This window comes from Octopus sinensis, linkage group LG17 (assembly GCF_006345805.1).
Source record: "Octopus sinensis linkage group LG17, ASM634580v1, whole genome shotgun sequence".
In the NCBI taxonomy this organism is placed as follows: Eukaryota; Metazoa; Mollusca; class Cephalopoda; order Octopoda; family Octopodidae; genus Octopus; species Octopus sinensis.
Genome location: NC_043013.1, coordinates 93,294 through 117,590, shown reverse-complemented (window position 1 = coordinate 117,590; position 24,297 = coordinate 93,294). Strand labels below are relative to the sequence as shown.

The 24,297-nt window shown below is 37.0% G+C and overlaps 1 protein-coding gene across 7 annotated transcripts in view; it reads left to right on the top strand.

Annotated features, from left to right (window-relative positions):
* LOC115220963 (zinc finger protein 652-B-like) overlaps positions 1–24,297 on the top strand; it is a 154,950-nt gene that overhangs the window by 39,068 nt on the left and 91,585 nt on the right. For 4 of the 7 annotated variants that reach the window (XM_036510222.1, XM_036510221.1, XM_036510223.1 and 1 more), the window contains exon 2: positions 19,674–20,016. The exons of the other annotated variants lie outside the window; for them this stretch is intronic. The gene's annotated coding sequence lies outside the window, so the exon portion shown is untranslated. The remainder of the gene's footprint in view (positions 1–19,673; positions 20,017–24,297) is intronic. 7 annotated transcript variants of the gene reach the window in all.

The window sequence follows — 24,297 nt, the reverse complement described above, 5'->3', positions numbered from 1 at the left end:
AATATAATTATGATGGAAGGTTTTAATTTCATTATGGACTCATTAGCTCTTAAATTCTTGTCCTGCAGTTATCTGCACTTGTTACCAAATCTTGAACCACATGAAACTGCTTCAGTTTAGATTATTGTTGGGTGGTGAAAAATCTAGAACTAAATGAAGTTTAGCTTGATTTTACAAAGAACTTTCTGTCAAAGACTTTTGCATCATGTTTTAACATTTTTTGCATTTATCAAGTAAACTTCTTTCGATATTTTTTTGCTTCTATACTTCTTGTAGTGATTGACAATTGGGTGGCATTATTATTAAAGATTTATTTATCAATTAGTGATTCAATTAGGAAATCAATGCCAAAGAATTGGCATTTTGCAAATATATGTGAAAACACTTATGTGTAATTGACTTAACTTATTCAGGTAAAAGTGACATAACACCTGGGCAGGTGAAAGTGACATTGCACCTGGGTAGGTGTAAGTGACAAAGCGCCTGGGCAGATGTAAGTGACGTAGCAATAGGCAGATATCAGCAAGTAAAAACCATATTTACAATATACTCCAACAGTAATTATATCAGCGAATTTCATCCAAATTCATCCAAGAGTTATAACTTAATGGGATTTAAACTGAACTGCATTTCATCAGAATTTCTGGTTTTTAACAGGTTTGGGAAATTTACGAAGAGAATGCACTACAAGACTTAAAGAATTAAATCATACAGTTTGTATCATAAAAGTAGAAGTAGTCTCAAGTGGTTTGGTTCAAAATTACAGAGACAGAAGAATCAGATGCAGGACAGAGATCAATGCTAGACAAATGGTCAGTCTTTTAATCATTGCATCCTATTAATTTAGTTACTTTTTGAGGAAGACGACTGGTTTACTTGATACAATATTTGCTACCAAAATGACGGAACTGGTGCCATCATATATTCTAGTACTAATATTAGTACATGTGTGTAACACATACTTATTACATGTGTATGCATTCTAATACTTTCTATTACTTTGGAATAAATAGACATACTTGAATGTCTACCGGCTGATGTATGTGGTTTTTGTATCCTCTCCATTTTCTTATTTGCTATATATATATATATATATATATATATATGCAATTGCAGCGTGGAAGGTGTTTATAAGCCATTTAAGAAATACACAAAAGCCGTTCGATTCACTCCAACATTTAAGTTTAATTTGCCAAAATATTTTCGTCGCTAAAATCCGCGACCTGTTCACTGACAAAGTCCGTGCTGCATCTCTTTTTGTGTGTTTCTTAAATGGCTTATAAACACCTTCCACGCTGCAATTGTTTTCGTTTCAGCACACGATCTCAGATCAAATTACTTGCTATGCGAGTACATCTCCGTAATATATATATATATATATATAATATATATATATATATATAATATATATATATATATATATGATGTGTGGCCCAGTGGTTAGGGTACTGTACTCAGGATGGCTAGATCATGAGATCGATTCCCAGGCTGAACAGCACATTGTGTTCTTGAGCAAAACACTTCATTTCATGTTGCTCCAGTCCACTCAGCTGCAAATGGGTCCCCCTATGATAAAAAAGCTTTCCAATCAGTGGGGAATGTTGGCTTACTTTATTAGCCAGTTGGGGTGGCATCATTAGAAAGCTAAAACAATGCAAAGCCCATTGTGACCAGTGATTTGTAACAACATCTGAGAGTCTGGTCGATACTGTGATATATATACATATTTAATTAGAGGATATGTTAACCTGGTAAAGGGATGGTTGCATCCAAGGAAATACTGGTTCAATTCCTGGTTTTATTGAGGAATGAAATTCCCTTAAAACAATAGGTATATATTAAGCATATAGATTATCTCCATTGAAAAGAAGAAAAGAAAATGGAGATAAGGATGTTAACAATTATTTATTAACAAATTGGTCATCTTCACTTCTTACAGCTATTTCAATTAATACTCAGTAATTTAATTACAAATTTGTACATTAAATTTGCAAAGATGTACCTTGGGATGTTAATATGTGGACCTATCATTTGATTTCAGCAGAGTCTGCTGAAATCTCCTTTTTCTTTTCTTCTTTTAACTGGATATAAACTATATGCTTTATATGTATACATATATGATAAGTATATTGATTAATTATTGTCTTTTTGCCAATATAAAACCCAACTCACTGGATACAACTGTGGTTAGTTTTGAACCTGCAGCCTTAGATTGTCTCACTGATGCTGTTCCTTTTAAGAAAAATAGTGGAGACTTTCAGATTTTTCTGCTTGGCTTCTTTTGATGTTCTCTGCTGAAATAATTCAACTAATGCTAGCCATAGTCTTTTCCTTATCACATAATTGATTCTAATTAAGCTTTTAACTAATTCAAGCATTAAATATGTTAATGCTAACTTAACTATTACCTTTTTATGCAGATGGGTTTCTGAGTAGTTTATTCTCTGCACTGTATTTTATATTTACCAGGTAATTCTATCATCCTTACTTTGGCTCATACAGAAATGGCGATTTTGTTGAAGAGGACTAAGATGAAAACATACCTGGGGTTGTCTCCCTTACTTGCCAAAATAATCAAAATAATATTGATTCATAACTAATATTGTTTTTCTCACCCCATGTTATCATTTCTAATTACTTTTCATTGTTTACTGCATTAAAATATGCTAACACTAACTTAACTTTTTTTTTTTATCTCTTCATGTGGATGGCATCTCAGACTATCCTTTTCCCCCCTGAACATTCCATTTTTTCCTGCACCAACCACTCTACATTTACTTAGTGATTCTCCCAACCTTTACTTTGGCAAATATGTAATAATTTATACTTTACTGACGAAGTCTAATAAGACTGAAACATGTTTGGAATTATCTTCCAAAATTGCTGTAAATAATGTTAGTCACTAGCTAATACTGTTTTCTCTTTACTGCATAATTTTTTGTCTATTTTCTTTTCAATGCTCATTGCATATGTTAGCAATGAAATAATTTCACTGGCTGGTAGCACAATAGTGTGAAGATAAAAGATTCCTGACTATGGTACATCACCATACTGGGTTTACACCTTCTTTATGAGTTTCTGTCATTATAAACTTGACTTTTTGCCTGTTCACCTAATACATGCACTGTTATTGAGTGTAAAGGCCATATAGCAGTAGCCATTATTATAAAATAGTTGTGAACTGTGAAGTGGTAATGCATTGACAATAGGAATTACAGTTAGAATAATTGTCTCGTGGTCTTTCTTGCTATTTCATCACAGTATTACTTCTAACAGCTGTAAGATAGAAAAGCATTAATTGCCAATAAGGATTTATATTTATTATTAGTTTTCATGCAGTAATGGTTGTACAAACTGGCAGCCAGTCATTGTACTCTGTGGAAGGATTAATGCATTGGTTTAAGAGGAATTCTATATTGTATTGTCATATACATAACATTGCCACCAAGTGACTAAAAGGGTTTAATTATATCTTTTGTCATTGCACTGTGGCTATGCTGGAGCATTGGTTGCAGAATTTTCAGTCAAATGAATCGATCCTACTGCTTTTATTTTTTTATAACTGGTGTTTATTCTATTGGTCTCTTATGTCAAACCATCAAGTTACATGGATGTAAACACATCTACAATGGTTGTCAAGCTGTGAGGGCCAATCACACACACAAAGACACACACATATATATATATATATATATATATATATATAGATTTAGATATGACCGCGTGTGTACCGTTGGCGATTTTTTTCCCCTCCGTTTTCCCTTCTTTGGATCTTTACTTTTCCTATGTTTCTGACGAAGAGCTCCGCTCGAAACGTTAAACCCGTCTTCTTTTCTTCTTCCCTGAGCATCCAATAATACTATACTTGTCCCACGTCCTCACGTTGTTGTGTTTTCATGTTTGGATTAACGATATATATATATATACACACACATACATACATACATACACACGCACATGACAGGCAATCTCTAACTGTGAAAGGAACTTGTGGAAGTGATTTGTTGTGCTTGAGAAGACACATCAAACCAAGTGAAATCAGCTGTAGCCATTGCCCATGACACATAGGAGGCACCTGTACCAGTGACATGTAAAAAGCACCCATTACACTCTGTAAAGTGGTTGACATTGGGAAGGACATCCAGCCATAGAAATGAAGCCAAAGTCAGACTGGAACCTGGTGCAGTTCTCTGGCTTGCCAGTCCCAGTCTAACTGTCCGACCCATGTCAGCATGGAAAATGGAAGCTGAATGATGACAATGAGACTTCTTTCAGTTTCTGTCTACCAAATCCACTCACAAGGCTTTGGTTGGCCTTGAGGCTATAGTAGAGGTGCCACACAGTGAGACTGAACCTGAAATCATATGGTTGGGAAGCAAACTTCTTACCACACAGCCATGTCTGTTCCTATTATTTATCTTGGCTTGTAGTCAACTGGAACTTCTGGGACTCCTGGGTCTATGTTTCAAGATTGGTTGGGTTGGTTGCTGATACTCATTGCTGACGAATTATACTCAGATCAGTTGCTGTTAAACCTTGTTCAGCTCTGAATCAAAGTGACCCATGGTTATGTAAGTTGTCAGTTGAATGACTGGGTCTGACCTATCCAGATTCATCATTCCTTTGCCAAGCCAAAGGACCATATTGCATATTCTAATGTCATACAGTTGTTAACTTTATAGTGTGGTGGGTTGCAGCACAGTCTATTCCTCTATGCAAGTTGTTTAAACTCAAATCGTCCTTGGCTGAGCAAATTAACTCTTCAAAGTTTCAACTGGTCGTATCTGGCCAACATATTCCACCTGGTTTATGTTCATACTGGCCAGATCTGGCCTCTCATACCTATCCTACATTGTCATTTAAAACATATACAGCCACATCATTGAAATCTCAAAGCTGCGTACAAAATAGGATTAAGTGAATACAATGTAAATAAACAAGCATTACATCTGCCGGGAGTAATTTGAATGCTAAACGGTTCATGTTATTCCATCCATGATCATCCCATCTTTCGGCATATTTTGCACAATGTATTCAATGTTTCTGCATATTTGTTGTTGTTATTGTTGTTTAGCTTAATCTTACTCGAGCAGATATATAATCAGAGTAACTGTCGTATACAAAGAAAGGAAACAGTCATCTGATATGTCCTTCCCTTTTATGGTTTGAGGGAATTTGGCTCCTATCTCTAGCATGTTGAATGACTGCATTGAGGTTCCATTGTTGGTTTGTAAGCATACAGGTTCTGGTTGTGGATCCAGTGGAGGTGAGCATAGAGAATATAGTTGTTAACCCCAGGTCTGTCTTTGATCAAAACTTCCAACCATGACATTTTTGTCGTTTTCAACCTCAGAACCTTCATTCTTCAGTGTGTCCTGGTTTTTTTTTTCTTTTCAAGACAATAGAGTGTGATATGAGAGAGATCTTCTTTTTCTTTTCCTAAGATGGTATGAAGGCTCTGTTGTTGGCTCAAGTGGTGATTATTTGCAGTTATGTGAACCACACTTGTGACAGTTGTCTCAGCCATCAAAAGCATCATTGACAACCTTATGAAATCCCTGACCTGACTCCAGCTGCCCAATAATAGCCTAGAATTCTATCAACATGGAAACCTTTAACTCTCAAAGCATCAGTTATGAAGTATATTTCTTTGTTTTGTTTTTGTGTCTATTGCTGTGAGGTTTTTTTTATTGTTTTATTTTTTATTACATGTTTCTATAACAAAACAATTCTTCAGTTGTCTGGTGTTACACGACTCACATGCAATTTGTTCTCTTTGAGTCTGTCTGCCAATTGTCAGTGCATAAAAGGGATTCATTGGTGAGGAGCTCTGCTGCTGGCTTCTCCCTCTTTCTCCACAGCCTACTTGTATATCTCTTTCTCCCTCCTCCCTCTCTATCTGTCTATCACTCTCTCCCTCCTCCCCTCTATCCCCGTCAACAGTTGCTATAGAGAAGTAGAAGCTGCCAATCATTGTTTAGAGTAGAGCGTTACTGCTAGAAATCAAGGAAATTTGATATAACTATTTTCACCCAGGAATTATATTTCATCTATATAGCATGTCTATTTAGTTTCTAGATTTTATTTATGTGTGTGTGTGTGTGTATGACTTTTCTTTTTCCAATTTTATATAAGTTCTACATTGATCTTGTGTGTATGTGTGTGTGTATACACATGCATGTGTGTGTATATATATATATATATATATATCATGTTGATACATTTTTCTATTTACGTCTGGATCTGAATTGTATATTAGATATTATTTTTGTTTTTTATTTGTAGACTGCAATGTCAGGTGTTACAGGGCAAAATATAATTTATGAAAATGATTTGCAAATTTTCAATTAAAAAAATAACAAACAAATTTTATATAAAATACATTTTTCTTTCTTTAAGAATAAATATTTCTAAGGTTTTTTGTAATTTTTGATTTTGTTGTATTTTTAGATGTTTTCTCTATGTTATATATATGCATATATATATATGTGTGCTTGTGTAATGTATACATATATATATATATATATATAATACACACACACACACACACGTCTGTATTCCATACATGATGTATGTATATATGTTTGCGTGTCTATCACCATTTTTGTCTTGAAAAGTGATGTTGTAAACAGTGGTGAGGAGGTGAAGGAAGAGGAGGCAATCTGGATGCTATTTTACCAGTTTTAGACCAAAGGTAGGAAACCCGATACCACCAACTGCCGGCGTTCATTCATGGTAGCTGCACCTTTCTTCTACTACTACTACTGCTACTACTACTACTACTACTGCTGCTGCCTCCATCACCATTACTTCTGTATGTGTGTGTGTGTGTGAATACAAACTTGGTCTTACTGCATGTCTGTCTGTCTGTCTAACTCTCTCACTCTCTCCTTCACTCTCTCTCTCTCTCTCTCTCTCTCCTTCATTTTCTCTCTCTCTTTCTCTCTCACTCCTAATACATTCCTTTCACTGGTTGCTTTTTTCTTTTTAATATGAGAAATATCTATTTTCATATAACTTGGTGAAGGAAGAAGAAAAAGAAAGAAAGAAATGAAATGAAAGAAGGAAAAGACTAAGAAACAAAATGAAACAGAATACGTCTGAATTATCTATTTAAAAAATAAGAAAACAGCAATTTCCAAAGATGTTATCTTATTCACTTTGAAGACCTCTCTGGTTCTTTCAATGTCTTAGATCCTGTGTTTGTTAAATGGGGTGATTTCCTGGAGTTATACTGTCCCTGTCTGTATGTGCACGTATGCATGTGTACACACACACACTCACTCACACACACACACACACACACACGTATGCACACATGCTGTTCCCTGTATAGTCTTCTTGAAAGTTTCTTCATTCTCACTATTTTTACCTTTCCTCACCTGTATTTCCACCTACCTTATATAGCTTACCTTATCGTAGTATTGTTACCTTGATTTCTCAAATTTTGTCTTGACAATTTTCAATGTGTACATGCAAGCACACACACACACACACACACACACACACACACACACACACATGTGCCATGTAGGGTTGGGTGGGGCTTACAATACTTTGTACAAAACCCCAGGGAGCCAGATACGTTTCAGAATTCAAGGATTTATTTTTATTTACAATGTATGCACCATATAATACCATAATGGTAATGCTGTCAGGAAGGTTTAGGATAACACCAGTAAACATACGCATTAATAGTTCTACAAAAAAAAATGGGAAAGAACAAAAAAAAAAAAAAGAAGCAGTGAATATGTGAATATTCACACTAATTGGAATAAATATAATTTCCAAACATTGGCATTAGACCAAAAATGTTGAGGGGAAGGGGTTACTTGATTACATCAGCCCTAATTTCTGATTAGTACTTTATCCATCTTGGAAGGAGGAAAAGCAATTTTGTTGGGATTTGAAATGGGAATGTAAAGGCCCTAATTAAATATTGGCTTCAAATTTTGGCACAAGGACCAGCAAATTTAGTGGGTGGGGGTAAGTTGATTACTTGACCCTGGTACTCAACTGGCACCTCTTTTATTCACCCCGAAAGAATGAAAGGCAAAGTTGACCATGGCAGAATTTGAACTCGGAGCATAAAGACAGGCAAAGCATTTTGCTCATCACGTTAACAATTTTTCCAGCTTTGCTACCTTTGGCCATAATTAACCCTTTAGCGTTCTGATTATCCTATCAAACATAATGCTTATTGATTCCCATTGATTTAAATTAATCATGCATTATCTCATATCTTCAAAATCTTGATGGTGTAATTACTTAATGTAGAATAACATTGTAGGGTAGGTGTGAGAGCCTGGATCTGGTCAGTTTGAACATAAAACAGATTAAATATTTTGGCCGGATATGGTCAGTTTAAATACTAAAGGGTTAAATATTGCAGAACATTGTTTTCTGGTACTCTCTCTAAGTACAATTAGTCTTGCAGTTTATGTATTTATACCATTTTAGAAGATGCTGTGTCAGTGTTGCCCTCAGGTTTGAGCAAAAGTATGTTCTGACTGGAAGCTAACACCATTGTTAGGTCTTTTATGAAGTGCACTCCTGATTTGTTTCAAAGAGATTTGGTAAATAATCAAAATGTTAACCCTTTAGCATTCAGATTAATGCCTGTTTACTCATATTGTTTTGAAATAATCCTGCATTATCTCATAGCTTTGAGATTTCCTTGATGTGATTATTTATTTTTAAAATGACACTGTAGGGTAGGTGTGAGAGACTGGATCTGGCCAGTTTGAACCTAAAATAGGTAGAATCTTTGGACCTGATATGGCAGGTTTAAATTCTAAAAGGTTAAAGAGATTTTATAAAATCCCTCACTTTTTCATTGTTAAGCTGGGGCTTGGCTCATCTCTTACTTGTTTCAGTCATGGGGCTGAAAGATTTAGTTGTACAAATCAACTCCAGCATTTATTCTATCAGTATCTCTTTGCCAAATTGTCAAGTTACAGGGATATAAACAAACCAACACCAGTGGGGGAATCAGACACGCATACAAGTTTCCATACAGTTTCTATCTACCAAATTCACCCTCAAGGCATTGGTTGTCTTGGAGCCCCTCAGTAGCAGACACTTGCCTAAGGTGCTGTGTATTAGGACTGAACCTAAAGCCACATGGTTGCCAAGCAAGCTTCTTAACCACACAGCTATTCCTGCACTTGGTAGATAATTTTAATTTCAATGTGAATATGTTAAAACAGAAAGCTTTGTATGTTGGAACCAAAAGTTGTCATCGCAGATGGATTCACATCAAGAGGTTTAAATTGCAAATTAAAATTGTATTTAATTTTTCATTTCTTCTGAGAATCAAATAAGTACTTGTAATATACTTAATTGTAGACTGATTTATTCAGACTAGTGCCTTGTTTTGGTTGTTTTTAGATACACTCACCTGGCCATTGTACCTTCTAGCCTTCTCCAGTGGCTTATTGTATTCAGTAACAATTGCAGAATTTTGTTCCAAACCCTTTATTTCAACTACAGTAGTAAAATTTTGTCAACCTGTTGTCCATGTCTGGAATATTCATGCTTGTGATGCCACTTGCTCGTTTTTCCTTAAACCAGAGTATACTAAGTAACCCAAGAATCAACACTCAAACCACCAGTTAACCTTCAATAATTTGTGTGTATGTTTCTTAAAGGTATTCTCCCATAGAACAGTTACTATGATGGAAACTAGAAGCTTTAAACCCAGCCATGGCCACAACTGACTGAAACCAGTGAAAGACTATAAAGTCAAAGCTGTTTATTTATTAATAAAAATAAAAACTGTCATCCAGATTGTAGACGTACATAATTCCTCGTCCAAGACAGGTTATGTGTTTTACAATGTAAATAGATGTAAATCATCATCATCATCATCATCATCATCCTCATCATTATGTTCATTTTCCATGCTGGCATGGGTTGGATGGTTTGGCAGGAGCTGGTGGGCTGCACCAGGTCCCATTTGTTTGTTTTGTCTTGGTTTCTATGACTGGGTGCTCTTCCTAATGCTAACCACTTGGTGTTTTTTATGTGATGCTAGCACCAGTGCTTTATTCATGGAGCATGGGAGCTTTTTTTTTTTTCATGTGGCACCAGCATAGGTGCTTTTTATGTGCTTTCATTCTATAAAATTTAGTTTAAAAATGTGTGGACATTTTGTTGCTTTTGTGTTTGACTGGGTTGGAACTATTGAAAAAAGGTCTCGGGCACAGAAATAACTCTGAACTTTTGGAAACAACTTAAAGGTTTTAGCATCTTAACCCTTAGGCATTCAGCCTGCTATGTCAAATGTAATATTTATTCAGATTGTTTTGAATTAAATGGTGGTGCCCCAGCATGGCCACGGCTCATAAGCTGAAACTAGAATCAATCAATCAATCAATCAATTAATCATGCATTACTTGTAGCTTTGAAATTTCCATGATGTGATTGCTAGAATGACATTGCAGGGTAGGTGTGAGAAGTGAGATCCAGTCAGTTTAAACATAAACACAGGTAGAATGTTTGGGCAAAATATGGCTTGCTTATATACGAAAGGCCAGTTAACAGTTGTGAGGATAAAATACCGTGTGCTACTTGTTTCAGCTTCTGCTTAAATCAACTTGACTGTTGATTCTCTTTTTTTGTTTTTGTTTTTGGTGGGGGATCAATAAAACAAAGAACCAGTGTAGGGTGGTGAATTAACAAAATTGCTCAAGCTTTGAGAGGCTATAATGTTCACTTAGCCATGCAGTCTTATGCAGTCTTAGAAAAGGTGCATAGAAGTGAGTTGGCTAATAAGATATTGGAAGACTTTCTCCTGAGAAGTTTTTAATTGCACTCTAGGCATTTCATTGCAGTCCTTCTGTCTGTTGGATCCTGTTGTAGTCTAATCGATGCCCTTAAATGACGATTGGAAGAGTACTCTTAGATTCTTCATATCTCGGGTGACAAAGTTGGTACCTGATATAATAAACCAATGGATTATCTCAGTGGTTCTCAACCAGGGTCTAATATGACCCTTGGGGATCCGCACAAGATTTTGTGGTTAAAATTTACCTGCAAAAGATTGGTTATACTTCTACAAAACATGAAGTATTTTAATAATTTTTTATAGAATTCCTAACGATATTAATCTATAAAAGTATAATGGGATTTTTTTTAGACACAAAATGGTTATAAAGATACAACTAAGTAAAATAGGAATCAGGAAAGTCCATAGATAAAAAATGGTTGAAAAGACTGGTTTATTGAAAGCAGGAAACTTGCAGTTAAGAATTGTTCTTCTAGAGACATTGATGTTTGCATATATTTGATGTGTGGGGTAGACAGAGACATACAGCATCCATTTTCTTGTTCCACACTCCTTACACTGGATTGAAGGATCTTTAAAAAGTGAGCAACTGCACATTTGGAGAGTGTACAATATTGTCAGTTCTTTGGGATTCGTAGAAGGTGAAATCCAGTAGATAACTTTGGCTCAGTATAGCAACTGATGAGAAGATGTGAGGATGATACTGAGTATAAATGAGAAAGAGAGAGAGAGTGAGAGTGGTGGTGGTGAGGGGAAAGAAATCACATTTGTTAGATATTGTAGAATCAATCAATGAATTCTAAATATAGCCAGTTAATAAAAATAAAAAAAACAAAAATTTGAAGAGGGGGAAAAAAAAAGAAATAAAGAGATGAATCTCTTTGAAAGACAATTTGCAGAAAATCCAATATTTAGCTGTCAGTTGAGATTGAATTTTAACATGTTAAATCCAATTGGGTAATTGATTAGTCTCAGATTGTTGCCTTCTCCCACCCTGCTTCCAATCCACCTGTTTCACTTCTTCTTCTATAAATAATTTACTTCCAAACCATTTATTTCCATTTAATTAGATTGTCTAGGCAGATAGCATTAAGTTCAGTTTCAAAATTCTCCTGTGTATATAGTAAATGTGTGTATACACATGCACATTAGTGTGTGTCTATAAACTTGCATGTGTGTATATGCATAATGATATATGTATATGTATACACCTTATATGTGTGTATTTTAAATTTAGTGTCACTCCTGTTGTGTATATGTATGTGTAAATATATAGTGACAAGCTCTTTATATATCTATGCATGTGTGTGTATATAAATGTACAGTAATATACTCTCTATCTGTGTATATATGTATGAGTGTGTATTGTCATACACTTTATTTGTACATTTAATTTAAATCATTCTTCTCAGGTTGTTTCTAACAAATTAAGAGGTAAACAAGATCAAAGGATATTTATTTACCTCACGACAAAGTCTCCTTCATCTTAGATGCTATCTTTATTGATTGTTGTTGTTTTTGTTAGGTAAATGTTTGGGATGCAGAGATAATCACTTATTTCGTGTGTTGGGGCTCTGTATAAATTCTTCAAGCTGGATGAAGCTTTTCTTTTTCACTTTTTAAGCTTGCACTTACTGAGAAATATCAGAATGGCATTTCTAGCATGTCTTGGACAAGATGCCAGGGGAGCACTTTTAGCATGCCAAAATGCGATTCTTAACATATCTTGAATAAGATGCCAGGCTGCTATTTCTTAGACTGTTGACAATTCGATAAGTTTTTATTATTTAGACTCATGCCAACCTTTGTTGAGTAGACTTACGTGTGTGTCTGTGTGTGTGTATTTACATATATGTATATGTATGTATATTTTTATTTTATCTTTTACTTGTTTTAAGTCATTAGACTGTGGCCATGCTGGGGTACCACCTTGAATGTTTAGTCGAGTGAATCAATGGCAGTACTTTTTTTCTTTTAAACCTGGTATTTATTCTATCAGTCTTTCTTGCTGAACAGCTAAGTTATGGGGATGTAAACACACCAACACCAGTTCTCAAGTAGTGGTGGAGGACACAAAGACACACACACACACACACACACAAACACACACACACATATGACAGGCTTCTTTCAGTTTCCATCTACCAAATCTGCTCACAAGGCTTTGAACTGAATACATTATCACCTGGGTTCTTTTCTTGTATTTTTGTCTTCTTTTACTGATTTCAGTCATTGAATCATGACCATGCTGGGGCACCACCTTTAAAATGTTTTAATCAATTATCTTGGTTTCAGTACTTAGTCTAGTAATTTTATCGATCTCTATTTATCAGATGGTTAAGTTTTACATAATGTTTGCAGATTTCTTTTGTTTACTGATGTGAATACCTCTGCTAATTACACCAAATGCACATAAACATAGACACCCAGGTGTATGCATCACCCAGTCCAAACCTCTATCACCTCACTTATTCCTCACCACCCCTAATGTCCCTCAAGGTCAATTCCTCACCACCCCTAATGTCCCTCAAGGTCAATTCCTCACCACCCCTAATGTCCCTCAAGGTCAATTCCTCACCACCCCTAATGTCCCTCAAGGTCAATTCCTCACCACCCCTAATGTCCCTCAAGGTCAATTCCTCACCAACCCCATTGTCCTTCAAGGTTATGTCTCAACACATCTTTGCCATCATTTCCCCCCACTGTTGCTCTTTTCATCTTACTCTTTGACTCAACTGGGGTATCCATGCAGCTAGTCTACAGCAAGGCACCTACCCATGTCCCTACCTTTTAACCTATTGACTGCCACAAAGGTACCCCTGCCTCAATATTACTCCTTGCCTTCCAGTTGTGGAGTTTTGTCTTGCAAAATTGCTTGGTGACCCTGCTGGCACTGGTGCCATGCAAAATGCACTGGTACTGGTGTGGTGGAAAATGCACTGGTGTTGGTGCCATGTAAAAAGCACCCAGTAAAGTGGTTGCTGTTAGGAAGGGCACTCAACCATAGAAAATATGCCAAAACAGATAATGGAGCCTGGTGCAGTCCCCAACTTTACCAGCTTCAAGGCTGACTTGCCTTTCATCCTTTTGGAGTTAATAAAATAGGTACTGGTCAAATTCTGGGGTCAATAGAATTGACTAGCCACCCCCATTTCAAGTTCTTCTGTCTATAATAGAAAGGATTATTATTATTATTATTATTGTTATTATTATTATTATTATTATTATTATTGTCATGAGCAGATAGAATTCTTAGTGTGCCAAACAAAATGCTAAGCAGCATTTTGTCTGTCCTTATGTTCTAAGTTCAAATTTCGTTGAGGCTGACTTAGCCTTTTATCCTTTCAGAGTTGACAAAATAAGTACCAGTTGAACTCTGGGGTTGATGTAACCAACTAGCCCCCCCCCCCCCAATTTCAGATCTTCTGTCTGTAGTAGAAGGGATTATTATTATTGAGTGAAAGAACAGCAAACGCCATCAAAATGACAATGGGGTACAAATATACTGAGCCCAGTATACCCATCATGACTACCCGTCTGATAAGGGTACACCAGGCACCACCATCACAACCATATGTGCATGACATGGTGATCTCTTATCAAGATAACCAGCACATGACCTTTATGGTGGGGCCCAGTTAGAATTTTCTTCAGGGCGAGTAGCCCCTCCCACTCAAAAGGTGCCTGAACAAGGGTTGTTTTAAGGATGTTGAATGAAACTCCCATGTTTCCAGAGGTGAATTATTCAAACCCTAAAGATTCCCTCTCAACACATGGCTATGATGCTCCCCCACTACTTCTGCTCGTGATCAGAGATGCACATATGTTGATCCAGTAAGGCACATGCTCAACTCGTTACGGTCAAACAACTAACAAGCAAATCTGTGGTATTGAGCAGAATATCTGCTGTAGCCCATCTTTTATACCAAAACAAAGCAATGTACATGATAACACTTCCAATCAGTTAAGATCAGAAGCCATGAAAGCCACTGCCTGGTACTGCATCAGGGCATTTATTATTATTATTGTTGTTGTTGTTGTTTGTGGACTAGCCACAGAAAGCAAGCAATGTTAAGGCAATTGGGATTTAGCAGTCAAAAGTGTTCTAGTTTACCCAATCTGTCTGTTCCTATTTTTCAAATGCAATATGATATAGCATCCTCACTTTACTGGTTTTTTTTTGTCTTCATAATATTTCACCCTTGGTGTAGGTAAATAAAGAAAACATTATTATTATATTATTATTATCATCATTATTATTCCCTTTGCACAGCTTCTAACGCTGGAGATGTACTACAGTGTCAGCTGTTCACTACCAGTGAACTAAGGTAACACCTCTTATTTTTCGAGCACCTTCCAGAGTATTCGAGCGGTTTCAGGCAGTGCTGTTTTCTGCAAGTGCTCCACCCTTATTGCAACCCCTATTTGTTCTATGTACTTCTTGAGATTTTTACTCACTATTCCCAGGGCTCCGACAATTATTGGTACTACTACTAACTTTTTCATTGACCACAACTGCTTAACTTCCCAAGCTAACCTGTCATATCTCTCAACTTTTCTTTCTTTATTGCATACCTTGTTGCCAGCTGGGCATGCTATATCTATGATCCAGCATAGTTTGTTGTTGTTGTTGTTGTTGTTGTTATTATTATTATTATTATTATTATTATTGAGTGAGAGAGCAGTGCATGCCATCAAAGTGACACTGGGGTAAAATATACGAAGCCCAGTATACCCATCATGACTACCCGTCTGATAAGGGTACACCAGGCACATGCATCACAACCATATGTGCGCGACATGGTGATCTCATATCAAGATAAACAGCACATGACCTTGCAGGTGGGGCCCAGTTAGAATTTTCTTCAGGTTGAGTAACCCATCCCACTCGAAAGGTCCCTGAATAAGGGTTGTTTAAGGATGTTGAACGAAACACCCATGTTTCCAGAGGTGAATTATTCAAACCCCAAAGAATCCCTCTCAACACATGGCTATGATGCTCCCCCACTACTTCTGCTCGTGATCAGAGATGCCCCCCCACTACTTCTGCTCGTGATCAGAGATGCTCCCCCACTACTTCTGCTCGTGATCAGAGATGCTCCCCCACTACTTCTGCTCGTGATCAGAGATGCACATATCGTCAGCCACTAAGGGACATGCTCAACTGGTCATGGTCAAACAACTGACAAGCAAATCTGTGGTATTGAGCAGAATATTTGCTGTAGCTCATCTTTTATACCAAGACAAAACAATGTACATGATGACACTTCCAATCAGTTAAGATCAGAAGCCATGAGAGCCACTGCCTGGTACTGCATCAGGGCATAGCCACTGCCTGGTACTGCATCAGTGCATTGCCACTGCCTGGTACTGCATCAGGGCATTTATTATTATTATTGTTATTGTTATTGTTATTATTATTATTATCATCATCTCTCATCTATTCAGCACTTTCTTTAAGAGCACTTTAAACTTGTTATTTGACAAGTGTTCAAAATAGTGAACTTACTTGTATATAGGCCTGCATAATATAGATCTCTTCTCTCTCTCTCATACACACACACACACATTTGTATGTAATGTGTATGTGTATGTATGTATAAATGTAATTCTTTCTCTCTGTGTGTGTGTGTGTGTGCATGCAGCCTTTTCCTCTATATGGAAGGTAGTTTTTTTTTATTAACTGTTGTTAGTTGACTTCTGTTTGGCTTTTATTATTGTTTCAAGCTGCCAGCTACTTAAGTGGAGTTAAGTCAATCAAGGTTGTTGATGAACTTCCATTCGACTATATTTTGCTGTAGTCTTCTTCCTTGTGGGGGAGGTGAAAGAAAGCGAGCGAAGACATTAGTGGTTTGGGCCAGGGTAGGGGCTCTAATGACCAACAGTGTTTATGCAGTTTTATAGACCTCCTTAATCATAATTCAATATTTATCATAATTATTGCGCTTTATTTTATCTTTCATGGTTATATTTTTAATGACTAAACTTGATAGTGTTTCATTTAAGTACTTAATATAATCAAAATTTTGGAGAATTTTAGTAAAATACCTGTAATTTTAAAATATTTATCTTTTATTTTTTACTTGTCCCAGTCATCACACTGTGGCCATGCTGGAGCACTGCCTTGACTGGTTTTAGTTGAACACACTGACCCTGATACTTAAGTCTGGTAATTATCACATCAGTCTCCTTTGCTGAACTACTAAGTGACATACCAGTTGTCAAGTAGTGGTGGTGGTGAGAAACTGGTGTTCACACACAGAGCTTCTTTCAGTTTCCATTTACCAAATTCATTCACAAAGCATTGGTTGACCTGGGGCTATATTAGAAGGCACTTGTCCAAGGTGCCATGCAGTGAGACTGAACCCGAAATCCCATGGTTGCAAAGTGGGCTTCTAAGCCACACAGCCATGCCTTTGCCTATGGATATTATTCAGACACAATTAAGTCCAGATTAAACACACCTAAGCTTAAAGGTGAGGCATTCTATCTGTGTACATTCATTTTTTTTTTCATTATTTTTATTTTTTTAGAATCAAAGTATATCCAGCATTATACGAGCCAATGTGCTTTTTTAAGGTGGTCGGTGATAGAGATTTAGCTGTTATTTCTAGCTGGTTATGTGATATTTTAGTCAAGCACACCATAAAGAAAAAAACAAACAAAAAAAAGTTGATTAAAGAAAAATTTATATTTATAAAAGGAAGACCCTAAAAAATCGTAAGGCAATGGATTTTGAGATGAAACTTTGATTTTGACATGAAACTTTCAAGTAGTTTGTCCGAATGAGGGTTCTGGGCGTATGGTGCAGTACAGCTGGTTGATATGATTGGTCAGTCATTTAGTTGCAATATTTTGTTTTGATACCCATCGGTTTTCTGAACACTGCTTCTCTCTCTCACAAACACACACACACACACACATGTTGAACCAAATACAGAGGCATTTTCTGTGCATTAGCAATCAAGTTAGGATGTTTCCTCTTTGGGATTCAATTTAAAAACAAAATGGTCAAGGGCCGCCAGAAGGATGCTAGAGGGCACATGTGGCCCTGGGAGCTGTGCTTGAGAACTGCTGACAGAGGCTTGTTGTTATACTGACACTAATCCATAAATATCTCACAATATCTCCCATAGTATAAGATTTTGATTGAAATTTTAATTTGACTTTCGAAGAGGAGGTCACGGATGGGTCGTCATTAAAAGAGAAATATGTCATGAAATACCAATTGCTTTTGCCTCATGAATGACACTAAAAACAACTATTGCTGCTGACAAATATGGTCTAATCTTTCATCCATTGCCACCCATCTCACTCATTATCCAAGTCTGCCTTCATCCACTTCTTCTGTTGCCAGCCATTCTCTTCTCCCTCCAACTCAACCTCTTCCCATCATTTCATTGATATTCTTTCAGTTATAGCAATGGGTATTCCAGTAGATCTGATCAACGGAACAGCTTGCTGTTCATGAAATTAACATGCAAGTGGTTCAGTACCCCATAGACATGCATACCCATTTGTTAAATTAATGTTTAACCGGCTGAGTATTCCACTGACATGTTTTTGTTTTTTTTGTGAGTCCCAGAGTCTCGCTCAGAGTAAAAGGTAGACTATGACGCATGTGTACGAACAGCCATGCTACATGGCAGTGAAACATGGGCTGTGACTGCTGAGGACATTTGTAAGCTTGCAAGAACGAAGCCAGTGTGCTTTGCTGGATGTGTAATGTCAATGTACGTACTTGACATAGTGTAAGTACTTTGAGAGAAAAGTCGGACCTAAGAAGCATCAGATGTGGTGTGCAAGAGAGTCAACTACGCTGGTGTGGTCTTGTGGTGAGAATGGATGAGGCTAGCAGTGTGAAAAAGTGCCACACCCTAGCGATTGAGGGAACCTGTGGAAGAGGTAGACCCAGGAAGATCTGGGATGAGGTGGTGAAGCATGACCTTCGAACATTAGGCCTCACCGAGGCAATGACTAGTGACTGGGACCTTTGGAAATATGCAGTTCTTGAGAAGACCCGGCAAGCCAAGTGAGACCATATCTTGTAGCCTATGCCATGGATGTAATCAGCCCATTTATGTGTACCTTTCCTTCATTGGACACTAAACTCTGCTTGTGAAGACCTGTTGAGGCAAGTGAAATTGAAATCAAATCAAATTTGATGACTGGCACCTGTGCCAGTGGAGCGCTAAGAGCAGCATTTGGGCATGCTGACTGGCTTCTGTGCTGGTGGCACATGAAAAAACATTCGAGCGAGGTCGTTGTCAGTGCCACTGGACTGGCTCCTGTGCAGGTGGCACATAAAAAACACCATTTGAGTGTGGCCATTGCCAGTACTGCCTGACTGGCCCTCGTGCCGGTGGCATGTAAAAGCACCCACTACACTCTTGGAGTGGTTGGTGTTAGGAAGGGCGTCCAGCAGTAGAAACTGCCTGATCAAATTGGAGCCTGCTACAGCCATCTGGTTCACCAGTCCTCAGTCAAATCGTCCTACCTATGCCAGCATGGAAAACAGACATTAAACGATGGTGATGATGGTGATGCGATGTACCTGTTTGTGACCCATGGCCATCCTTTCTGGAATAATTTCCTTTCAGTTCATTTCTGAGTGAGACTGTCCATTTTGCTTGTAATCTTATCCCTTGAAGTCTGGATTGAACCAAAACCCAGATAATTTAACTAGTCTGACACGGGACCACCAATATAGATTCGATTCTATGGGTACCAATTTGAAGCCCACTGATTTCTCTGTGTCAATTTTTCTTCCTGTTACCACTTTATATTCCTTTCGAATGATGATTACCCCTTTGACTTTTCATGATGTTGAGCATTGATATAATGATGTTGCCTGATACAGTTCTCTCGCTTCCCATTCAAACAGGATGCTCTTCAACACTTCCAGTTGCCACAGCAGGTTTGAGAATCACTACATACAGAAAGGATGAGGGAGTATCCTTGACTGATTGAGTATATGATTGAGATAAGTTCCAACAGATGTCCATTTAGTCAAACAACCGAACAGATGTTGCTGTATATTGAAGCAATCCAGCCTTTTGAAAACAGGACTGAAACAGGCTGCTGTGAGGACAGCTGCCAAATAACAGTAAATGATCTTATCAAAAGCTTTTGATTGATCCATATTGATTAGAGTCCCACTGAAACCAAGATTGTTACCCATCCTTTCTACAATGTTGGAGGTCATGCATAAATCTGCCTGGGATCATGTAAGTTTCCACACTCACAACCACTACTGACTAGTGCCAATGTCAGTTAGCACCTTTGCTAAAATCTTGAGCTCTGAATTCAGTAAAGTTATGGGTTACAGATTATTAATAATGTTCTTGTTTACATCCTTCCCCAATGGTGCTACTACTTCTCGGCCCACAGGACGAGGAATTTTCCTTTTCTGTTTCCAGAAGTTTTCACAAAGCTGTCTTGCATGTATATATATATATATATATATATATATATATGTGTGTGTGTGTGTAAAGCTTGTAGGATACTCTATTCAAACCAGTTAATTTAACCTTTGCACAATTATGTAATGCTAACATATTTTAGCTTTAGTCATTGTCATTTTTGCAGCAGCCCTTGCTCTGAGATCTGCAGCATGCTGTCAAGGTAGGCACTGCTGCTTGTCTCCAGTCCACCATTTGCTTTGAACAGTTGAGCAAAATGCACCTGGAAAGCTGCACTCATCTGATTGAAATCAAATAGCATGAGTCTGTCCTCTTTCATCAATGACTGGATGGGTGTCATAGCTACCACATCTCAGTCCATATGAATGGCTTTCATTCTTTTGTTTTACAACACATGTATCTTAGCTCTAACAACACACCTTTCATGTCTTGTATTGAGGAGATAAATTGCTCAGCAGCATTCTCAGCTGTTAGCCCATTGGCTGGAATGCTTTTCTTAATTTCCTCTTCTAATTTGCTCCAAAGCTTCCACTCTTGTCTGTTTTTCTTTATTGCTAATTCTTTGCTAAATCCTATTGATCTACTTTAATCACCCCCTTTCAGAGTACTTCACCACTAGATGTTGACTCTCATTGAAACAAAACTACACATTTGTAATGGTCCAGTCGATGACTGATATTACTGAGGTAATGTAAAGCAAACTATTGATCTCTGAGACAGAGTAATAAAATGAATGGTTTCTTACATTGATACAGAATTACCAAATTTTACAGAAAGGAACACGTCAGTTCAATCACTTCTATGTTTGATTGATACTTTATTTTTATCAATCACTAGATGGACTGCAAAGTTGACCTCGATGGGCATTGGAACTGAAAATGTGTGGAAGGACACAACTGAATATTGCCAGTCACTACTTAACTGATACCCTTACTGTTTTGGCCAATCCACCCCTTCTTAATTATGTCAGTGGAATACAAGAATAAACCTAAATAAGCTTAAGTAAGGTTTAGAGAGATGGGAAACATGTCAAACTGGATTCTAAAGTGCCAAATTGGCATTAAGTCTAGCAGCCCATGTATTGACCAACAATCTCTGTGTGAGTTTGAAGCGGAATAAGGTGTGGGGGTGTACTGGTTTAGCAGGTGGGGTGGGGTTGTTAGAAATGTTTGCCATTCTACAATGAAAGCAATCAAGACATGTCATCAGTTGGCTGTCTTGTTGCAAAGAAGAGAAATATTAACAAGTTGACAGAAGCTGTCTTCTCCGTTATTACACAATGCATGTCACTATTCACTCTATCATTCTACTTAAAAATAAACAAGCAAATGATAAAGAAAAGGTTTAATCTGAACTTCCATCTGGGGAGGGAAGACTGCTTATAATAATATATTTGACCAACAATTTGCTTTTTGATTGTTTTCAATTTAATTTTACTTTTATGTAATTTGTATTTTCTTTTTTAATTTTTCCTATTTGTCACTGCACTAATGCAAAAACGACTTGAATATTTCACACAAAAAAATACACACCTTAGCTTTGTTTGTTATTTCAAATTATATATTCACATTGTACGTCCCTTGATTAGTCATAGGAATTAAATTCTTTTCTTTTTTTTTTTTTAAGTATTTTCTGATTTTCTATTTCTTTTCTTCCTCCACTTTGTCAGGACAATTTTCAAATACATATTTTTATTTAGCTTGCTTTATTTTTTTATGTATTTTACATTCTTTATTTCTTTATTCGTTTATTAAATTTTTATATTCCATTTACTTTAGTATTTTTTAGATTTGATTTTTAAAAGCATTTCTGGAATTATCATCATTATCATCATCATCACATTAGTGTAGTACTAGTGGTATTATTGGTATAATATAAGTTTTTTTAAAAATTAATATTTCTTCAGAATTTTATTTTTCCTTTTCAAATGCATTTCTGACATTGTTATTATTATTATTATTATTATTATTGAGTGAGAGAGCAGTGCATGCCATCAAAGTGACGAGCTGGCAGAACTGTCTGCACACTGGGCAAAACGCTTGGTGGCATTTCATCCATCTTTATGTTCTGTGTTGAGATTTTGCCAAGGTTAACTTTGCCTTTCATCCTTTTTGGGTCGATAAAAATATGTACCAGTTGAGCACTGGGGTTGATGTAATTCACTTACCCCCTCCTCTGAAATTGCTGGCCTTGTGTCACAATTTGAAATCATCATCATCATCATCATCATCATTAAGGCAGTGAGCTGGCTGAATCGTTAGCATCAAAAGCAAAGTGCTGAGCAGTATTTTGTCTGTCATTACATTCAGAGATCAAATTCTGCTGAGGTCGATTTTGCCTTTCATCCTTTTGGGGTCAATAAATAAAGTACCAGTGAAACACTGGGGTCAATGTAATCGACTAGTCCCCTCCCCCAAAATTTCAGACCTTGTGTCTGTCATAGAAAGGATTATTATTATTAGTTTTTACAAACTGGCAGAAAGTTAGCATGTCAGACAAAATGCTTTGTATTGGTGTGAAAGATGATCTTTTTAACTGGTTGGAGTCATTCATTCCCAGTCAAAAAGAGGTAGTCACGGTTTTAGGACAACATTCTTCACCCTCTGAGATGAGATGTACTGCAGGGATCTGTTTTTGGTCCCCTTTTGTTTGTTGCATACATTAATGACATAGATGCCAACTTAAGGAATGCCACAGTGCTGAAATATGCAGATGACATCAAGCTGTGTCTTGATAAAAAGGACAGATCCTGAACACTATGCACCTTTCCTGCAATTGGACCCAAACACAATGCAACAATGGATCATGGATGGGCAACTAAAGCTGGCTGTGGACAAGTGTACAATCATGCATTTTGGGAGGAAAATCCCAGCGTCCACATGCCTTCTCCACAACACTAATATCGTGAAGTATTCTTGTGAATGTGACCTGGGCATAACTCTCAACAGCAATTTGCATTGGACAAAGCACATCTCTAAAATTATCAAGAAGGCTGAGGGTGTCTTGGCATCACTCAGCAAGACCTTTGTCAGCTGCTCTCCAGCTATCTATTTAACGCTGTGTATGGCTACACTTGGAATTTGCATCACTAGTCTGGAACCCCTATCTTGCTCAGGACATTAACCTCCTGGAAACTGTTCAGAGATGTGCAACCAAGCGAATACCCTCCATCAAGCATCTACCATACTCTGAATGTCTTGTTTTCCTAGGCATAGATACATTGAAGCTCCGACGTCTGGGAACACCTACACATGGCCATGCCTACAAAGCCAGAAAACAGCACAGCTCCCATGACTTTGAGAAACATTTTTTCACACTCAAGATTGCTGAAGCATGGAGCAAACAAACTACCTGCATTAGTTGTTAGTTACCAAGTAATTGCATCCTTTAAAACCTCCATGCTTCTTGAAATTTGCCAACACTACACCCGATATCCCTGCATGCACACATGTATAGCATGACTCATACACTGTTCACATTCCTGACTTTTGTACATAATTCTATGTACTGTATGTGCACCTTTGATGGGTTGTAGTGCACCTGTACACTGTACACAATAATTTCATTATTGTTATTATTCCTGAGTTCAAATTCTGCTGAGGTCAACCTTACCTTTCATCCTTTTAGGGTCAATAAAATAAGTACCAGTTGTGCACTGGGGTTGATGAAATCATCTAGCCACCCCTACTTCTCTCAAATTTCAGGCCTTGTGCCTATACTAGAGATGATCACTATTATGATGGCCTGTTACACCACCAGGCAAAACCCTTAGCAACATTTTGTCTGTTTTTATGTCCTGAGTTCAAATTCATTGTTTGAGGGTCCATAAAATGAGTTAGGATTAGTGTAATTGACCCCCCCCCCCTCAAAAACTGCTTGCTTTCGGCCAAAATTGGGAACCATTATTAGTTTTCTTGTTATTATTCACAGAAATTATATTTTGCACCTTCCCCACCATTATATTTCTATATTCTATATTTCTAATGCCATTTTTAAAAATAAATTATATTTTGTCCACTTTTTCTTTCCATTTATTATTTATCTCTCTTTTATATTTTATTTGAAAATAATAATGAAAAGGACCTG